General features: G+C 39.9%; 1 pseudogene across 1 annotated transcript; it reads left to right on the forward strand.

Moving 5' to 3' along the window:
* The first annotated feature begins 573 nt into the window (after positions 1-573).
* Positions 574-2,009, forward strand: LOC147641814 (syntaxin-125 pseudogene; annotated as a pseudogene). Its single transcript, XR_015266167.1, has one exon. The product of XR_015266167.1 is annotated as a syntaxin-125 pseudogene (transcript).
* Positions 2,010-7,848: the final 5,839 nt, after the last annotated feature.

Below are 7,848 nucleotides of genomic sequence, written 5' to 3' on the forward strand. Positions count from 1 at the left end.
GAATCAACGGTTGTGCCTCTCGATGAGGAAAAAAGCATCGGTCTCTATAATCCAAGTGCAAGTCTTTTCCTTGATCTGATCATGTGACTTACGAGTTCGGTCAGATCAGTTTGGTTAGTTAAGGATCTTGACTACATTAGAATAAAAATATCCTGGAAGAATCGCCCGTGCTTTTTGGGTGAGGAAAGTTTTTCCGGGTTTGGTTTTGGAAGAACCAAGGGTTTAGTCTCTTGTCCGGATTTCCGTGGTGGGCGAGACCCCGAGTGAGAGGCTCTGCCCTGCGCAAAAGTGCTACTTTCGCTGCTAGCACCCCGAATTCGTTCCACAGAGGGGGCAGGGATCTTTCAGCCACCTTGTCAGAGCTTTCAGATACACTTTGTGCTAAGATAATGGCTACATAAGAAGAGGCACATTGAGTTTCTCTTGATTGAGGTTTGTAAACATCTTGGGATGAACACAACAAGTTAGTAGTTTTTCTACACTTAGTGGTGGAGAAGATACCCAACTTAGTGGTGGAGAAGAGGCTACTCGTATAGATAATAAATTATAATCCTGTAAGGGAGCTGTCAGTCAAATGGGCGACCCGTTTGCTGGGTCGTCGTCTACTTCGTCAATGTGCCTATTTACGCGGCTTCCTCGCCGCCCCCCTTTCCCTTCTACTTCCTGCGAGCTCTGTGGATCTGTCATTTCTCTCTCGTAACTATTTAACAAAGCTTGCCTCCCACAGTTCCTTTCAAGTTGCGAAGGCTTCTACTGCTGGAGCTTAGTAAAAACCCTTTCATCGCTGATTGAAGAATAGGTATACATATATTTACGATACCATAGATTTCCATAGCTGCAGCTATGAATAACTTGCTGTCCAAGAGGTTTTCCAACTTGGGGGCGAAGAGCTATGTGGATCTGAAGCGGGATAACATGGATTTGGAGGCCGGGCGGCAGCACGAAACGGAGATGACAGGCGCGCCGGGCGGGTATGAGAGCGAGAGGAACCTGCGGCAATTCTTCGAAGAGGTGAAGGAGGTGAAGGAGGAGATGGAGAAGGTAAGGATGCTGCTGTCGCAGCTACAGAGAGCAAACGAGGAGAGCAAGACGGTGACGCGGGCGCAGGCGATGAAGGCAGTGCGGGATCGCATGGACAAAGATGTGGGAGAGGTTCTGCGCAAGGCGAAGCTGATCAAGGCGAAGCTGGAGGATCTAGACAGAGCTAACATGGCCAACCGCAGGATCCCGGGCTGCGAGCAAGGCTCCTCTGCAGACCGCACGCGAATCTCCATCACCAACGGCTTGCGCACAACCCTAAGAGACCTCATGCAAGACTTCCAGTCCCTGAGACACTCCATGGTCTCTGAGTACAGAGAAACCATCGAGAGACGCTACTTCACCGTCACCGGCAATCAACCTGATGAGGCCACCATCGACCACATGATTGACACAGGCGAGAGCGAGACCTTCTTGCAGAAGGCTGTGCAGGAGCAAGGCAGGGGCCAGATTATTGACACCATTAAGGAGATCCAAGAGAGGCACGATGCTGTCAAGGACCTTGAGAAGAACCTGGTTGAGCTCCACCAGATCTTCATGGACATGGCCGTGCTTGTTGAAGCCCAAGGGGAGCAGCTGAATAACATCGAAGCTGCAGTCCAAGGGGCCTCCTCTTTTGTTAACAGAGGCACCCAGAACCTGCAAACCGCCAAGAAGCTCCAAAGCAGCACCCGCAAATGGACTTGCATCGCCATCATCATCCTCCTGATTGTCATTCTGGTGGTGGTGGTGCCAGTTTTAGTGAAATTTCTGCCGAGTAATAGCAGTAGCACCTCCTCCTCCGCCACTCCTTCAGCCCCTAGCCCTTCTACCACCACATGATATGGTTTTTTTTCCAAATATTAGGTGATTTACTCTCCTGTGTAAATGTATGCTCAATTTCGGCTTGTATTATGGATATGTATCATTTGGGAACTTGCATATGACACATTGCGAGCCATTGTGGTTGCCTCTTTTGGCACTTTTTTTCATTACAGTGCTGCTTGTCTCCTTGGCAATGTCTTTTTTCATGTCTATTTATATGCAATATTCACTAGAAGATGCATTCTTTTTTTTTTTCCGACCAGCCTTAGGCCAAAGATACTCCCGTGGGCAGTGATTTTCCATTGCTCGTAGACGTCCGCCTGTAGGCCGTGTAGGCGCTTAATTATCAGCCCGTAGACGATGCCATCGAAGAAGTACCAAGGGGGGTTTTGAACCCAATACCTCTTGGTCCTAGGCAAACACCTTCACCAAATCTTTTTCATGTCTACTTGGCATCATCTTTTTCATGTCTATATATATGCAATATTCACTAAAAGATGCAAATATTCTTTTTCATGTCTTCTTGGCAATATCTTTTTTATGGCTATTTATATGCAATATTCACTAAAAGATGCATCCATGAATTTTGAGTCCCTTTCCCGACTTAATTTGGTTTGGTCAATCACTCTAATTATCATCTCTCTTTTTAAGAAAACATTATATTGTGTACATGGTCTCAAGTCGTGTTCTCACACAATAATTATACTCTCATATGTTCTCAACCACGTAATTAAGGGTATGGCCTTTGCCATCTTGATGAACTAATAAAGTAATGCCTATGTTGTTTGACTTTGGCTAAGGGTTTGTGGGTGAGGATATAAAACCCAAATTAGCAAAAAAATAGGGCTCTTATTTAAGAGGTTTTTCACCATGATTTATCATGCAGGTCACTTGTCATTCAACATGTTACTGTAGGTTGTGAATCCTCGACCTTCACGTAAGGCCATGTGGTCGAGACACCTCAAACAAGAGTTTAAACATATATAACTACGTATTTATACAAAGTATTGATCAACAAATATGAGCATGAAGAGAGCTAAAAAACCGGCACAAATTTTAGTAGTTTGTGATGGATCTATCCAAGCTTTCTTTTGTATTGTTCTAGGCATGTATTGACAGCTTTGCTATAACTCTCTAGTATTATGCCTGAATATATTCAAGTTCATACTCAAAATTATAGGAATATGGTCAATCTACAACTTACCACGAGCAGTTTCTCAAACAAAAGTCCACCACTATTTTTTTACTCTTTAACCTTACACATGCACACCTATGCATGTACCCTTTTTTATGCCTAAATTTACTCTACTTTTTGTCTCTACACATTTTTCACTACATAAATTTAAGTTAGACTAAGGTTAAATCTGTTCATCATCATGATCTCTAACAAGGCATCCATCATTTACTCTATTATGGCCAATGTCCATAATATTATTTATTGGCATCGAATAATTATTTTAAAGAGAGTGAAAGCTCTCTTATCGACATTAAGATTGTAAATATTATTGGATCAAAGGTTATCGCCAAATTTTAAGAGAAAGACTTACATGTAAAGAAAAGCAAGCCATTTTTGTAATGAGAGCTATTTTGAGGCCTAAAAGCTATTTTTGGGAATAGTCAATTAAAATACACCATGAGGAAGCATGGCCTCACTCATGTGTGGAAAAAATTTGGACCCAATCTTGAGTATTATCTATGATTTGTGCAATTTGATTTTATTTGTATTGTGCAATTTTATATGCTTGGGTCTATGTCTCCCAACAGTGGTACCAAAGCCCTCGACAAGGTCAATTGGTGGAGGTGATTTAAGTAAATTTGAAGAAAAAGGCCTAAGATTGAAGGATTGTAAGGATTTATACAAAGTGTAAATACAAAAGATTGAAACAAAGGTGGAAAACCATCTTTTTAAGATCAAAAACCACCCTTCTTTCTCAAAAGTGGTTTTTTCCTATTCTTCATGAGAGCAAGATCAAGAGCTATGGATGGAATCAACATGTTGAGGAGATTAACATTCAACTCTTAGAAGAAGAATTGAACATCGATTGCTCTAATTAGAAATTGGAGGGCTAACAATCTCTCTCCCACCCTCCATGAAAAAAAAGCACTAGAAAAATAAAAGCCCTCCACGTTTTTTTAAAAGTTATTAAGGAGACTGAAGCCAAGGCTTAAAGTCCTTCAAAATTCTTCAAAAAGCTTTAATTCCTTCAAATCTTTTCCAAACTGATTGTTGTAGCTTTTTATCACTTCTCAAAGTGTTCTAGTATATTATCCATATTTTTCGAGTTTTTTCAACCTTTTTTATCCATTAAAAAAAATCAATTTAGCCCAAACATCCCTAAAACTAAAAATAATCCCAAAATCCATGCAACATTTCTAAGGCTTTTCCAAAGATTTTTTGCATTTCTTTAGCCCTAGGAAAACTCATCATCATGGTGTTGGCACTCAAGATGATCGAGTTGAAGATGGTGGTTTCTCAAGTTCTCCAATGCTACAGCCAACCATGGAGGAATAACTTCAATATGAGCATTAAAAATGGCTTGATCCCGAGCAACTATTTTTCATCAATGCTAGTTTTCTTGCTTTCAACTTCGAAGATGCACGCATTCACCAAGATCATCAAGGATACTTTAGACGCTCAAGAACTTAAAAGGACAGTAAGATTAATCATTGTACTTTTTCTTTTATTAAATTTGATGGTAAGAAAGATGCTCATCTTGTGGTATCAAATTTAAATTGGATGACTCCTTTTCTAAGGAGACTTCTTCAAAAAAAGATAAGATTATCTTAAGTGTGTTTGCTTATTAGCTCTCTTGTAGACATTTGAATTTTGATACATAGGTTGTAAATATTATGGAATCAAAGGTTGTCACCCAATTTTGAGAGAAAGACTTGAATGTAAAGAAAAGCAAGCTATTTTTGTATTAAGAACTATTTTAAGCCCCAAAAGCTATTTTTGAGAATAATTGATTAAAATACACCATAAGGAAGCGTGGGCTCACTCGTGTGAGGGAAATTTAGACCCATTCTTGAGTATTATCTATGCTTTATGCAATTTGATTTTATTAGTATCCCGCAATTTAATATGCTTCAGTCTGTCTCCCAATATTAGTTAATTTTGCAAGGAGCAAAATAGTTGTATGTATGTGTGTAGATATAAAAACAGATCCCTACAAGTTGTGCACGTAGTAACCACAACCTTGGATATAATGTTGGATTGTCAATGAAGGAGATATGTCATAGATCGACGAGAGGAGTAAAGCGTTTGGCCTTTCGAGTTTAACGTGGCACATCTGTGCCTATAGCTATCCCTGGCTCGAAAAACAAAACAAAAAGATGAGAGGGGTAAAGCTAGCAATGATGCTTACTGCTGGGCCATTACCACTGAGTACCACATGAAGAGAAGCAAGATACTCTCTCTCTCTCTCTCTCTCTCTCTCTCTCTCTCTCTCTCTCTCTCTCTCTCTGAGCTCTCTCTCTCTTTGAGCTCTTAAGAAGCGAATAAAGACACACTTTCGCTCCCTCAAAGATGAGGAAGGGGGACTCTCTAAAATGAGTAGAAGGAGCAAACCTAATGGCCGAAACCCTAATCGAGTAGAGTAGAAGGATCAAAGTTCCTCCCAAACCTTGTAGGCAAGGGTTTTTTTGTTTGGGTGTACAAGAATCTACTTTTGAAAAATCCAAATCCATAGGATTTTCCTATGGTTTTTTGGAGAACATCCATGTTGATTTTATCACTAATCACCATCAGTGTGGAAAACTAAAACTAGAGCTTTTCAAAAAGAAAGGAGCCATTAAGCTATACGACCAAAACAATGATATGTACTTTTATTCATAAAGGATAATATATTGTCAAACTTTCTAAACTACAATTTACAAGGGTACTACACAACTAAGATACAAGGACATGGTCCCTCTCAATATAGTTGAGACCATTGAGTTTCAATGTTTGAAGTACTTGGGGAAGAAAGAAGGTCATTATGGTTCGTGTTCAAAAATATGGTGCCATGGAACAAAAGAATTGGTAGGAAGTGAGTGTCAACCTACCATGCTGTCACATGAGCAAGCAAGAATAATCCCACATGAGCAAACAAAGCAATATGTACCTCCCTCATATAAATGGGGTCATTTTCAAGCAAGCTATCTCAAGTCTTTCTATGAGTACAAGCCTCAATCTTGTAACCAAATTGAACTTGAGTCCAAATCTTCATTAGCATAACACACTCATCATCATGAGTAATCTTACGCATCTTGCTTGAGATACTCAAGTTTTCTAACATGGTATCACAGCCATCCCTCTCTCCATAGCTCAACTCAGTCCTAGTCCACCTCTACACACTCTCAATTGCTTATTTTTTAGAATCATTAGCACTAATCCTTGTGTTTAGTTCTTGCATAGTATGTAGGGGATTGGAGCTCTAAGATCTCAGCATTCTCTCCACCATTGATCAAAGCCACCTTGGGGACATCTTCCCCAACTCTAGACAGCCCTCCACCTTAAGCCCCTTAGCTCGATTTGTGCACAATCATCAAGAAACTACAGAAACTCAGTGCAAGCAAAAACCCACTATTCTCCCTTTGTGGTAAACATCATGCAAATTCCTCTTAGGGATGCATAGACCATAAGCCAAGGACCCTACTACTCAAAGCTGTTGACATTCCATCCATGGATCGACGAGCTGCAGCAGAAAAAACAATCGTCTCTCGTTCATTAGATCTACGCAAATTTGAAGGGTTTAAGCTAAAGATTGTTGCTTGGGCCACTTTCTCTCATCAAGGACAACATTGCCATGCAAAAAAACCCCATTAATCTCCACCCTCATAAGATCAATTTGAAGCTCCACTCTCTGGGCCTATTAATCACAATAATTATGGCTTAATCAAACTCATCAACAAGTAATTAAGTATTATAAGTAAAAATTGAGATTGTAAATCATAAGTTGGGATAGCATTTGACACTTGCCAACACTCACTTACATTCAAATCACTTCATAAATCATGTTAAAAGATTCATTGGGGAAGGTTTCCATACCTGGGCTACACAAATGATGTATGTCCTTATACACAAAAAGCTATGGAAACTCATTAAAGAAAATACACTTGCTAATCTTAATAATGAGTGGGTAGAAAAGGATGACAAGAACTTTCACTCATTGGATTACACCTAGGGTCTCACCTTATCCATCACATATAGCTCCAAGAAACATGCTAAAGATACATGGGAAGAGGTGAATCAAGTGTTTTTGGCTAAAGCAAAAATCAAGAAATTCATCTCAAAATTGAGTTCTATGGGTTAGAAATGAACTTTAGTGAGCCGCCATCACAATTTTTTAGCAAGATGAAAAGCATAATGACACAACTAGATGGCATAGATGCCAAGTTAGGAGATAGAGATGCACTAGCCATTCTCTTAAGAAGCATGCCAAAAGAGTATGATGCACTGGTGACCACACTAAAAAATTTGCTAGAACGAACCTTTGAAAGATGTGTCTTCTCTCTTCTTAAGGAAGAAAAGCAGCTAAAACAAGAAAGCACAACTGTGGAACAAGAACTCTTCAATAAAACAATCAAGAAATACTTCCAATGTGGAAGGATGTGGCATTACCAAAGTGAATGCAAACTCAAGCACAAGACAAAGTGTGACCATTGCAAGAAGCTTGGACACAAAGAAGAGGAGTGCATGTTCAAGAACCAAGAAGTCAACTACATGGAGTCTTCCTCAAACAAAGAGGAGATTCCCAATGATGGACTCTTCTAAGAGCTGCATCAACAAATACTCATTACCCAACTCTATGTTTTTTATCTTACATGTTGTAAAGGTCACCAAATGAGTACACCTAAATTTGGTTGTTTCCATCACACCTTACCACCTTAAATAGTCATGTTGGCACTAGGGGGGTGTATGCAATCACATCTTACTACCTTAAGTAGTTATGTTGGCACTAAGGGGAGTGATGACATGTTGTAACACCTCACATTCAACCACCTTGCAATAGCCTAAGAAAATGG

The sequence above is a fragment of the Cibotium barometz genome, chromosome 1, assembly GCF_041138505.1.
Source record: "Cibotium barometz isolate CiBa-2024 chromosome 1, ASM4113850v1, whole genome shotgun sequence".
Lineage (NCBI taxonomy): Eukaryota > Viridiplantae > Streptophyta > Polypodiopsida > Cyatheales > Cibotiaceae > Cibotium > Cibotium barometz.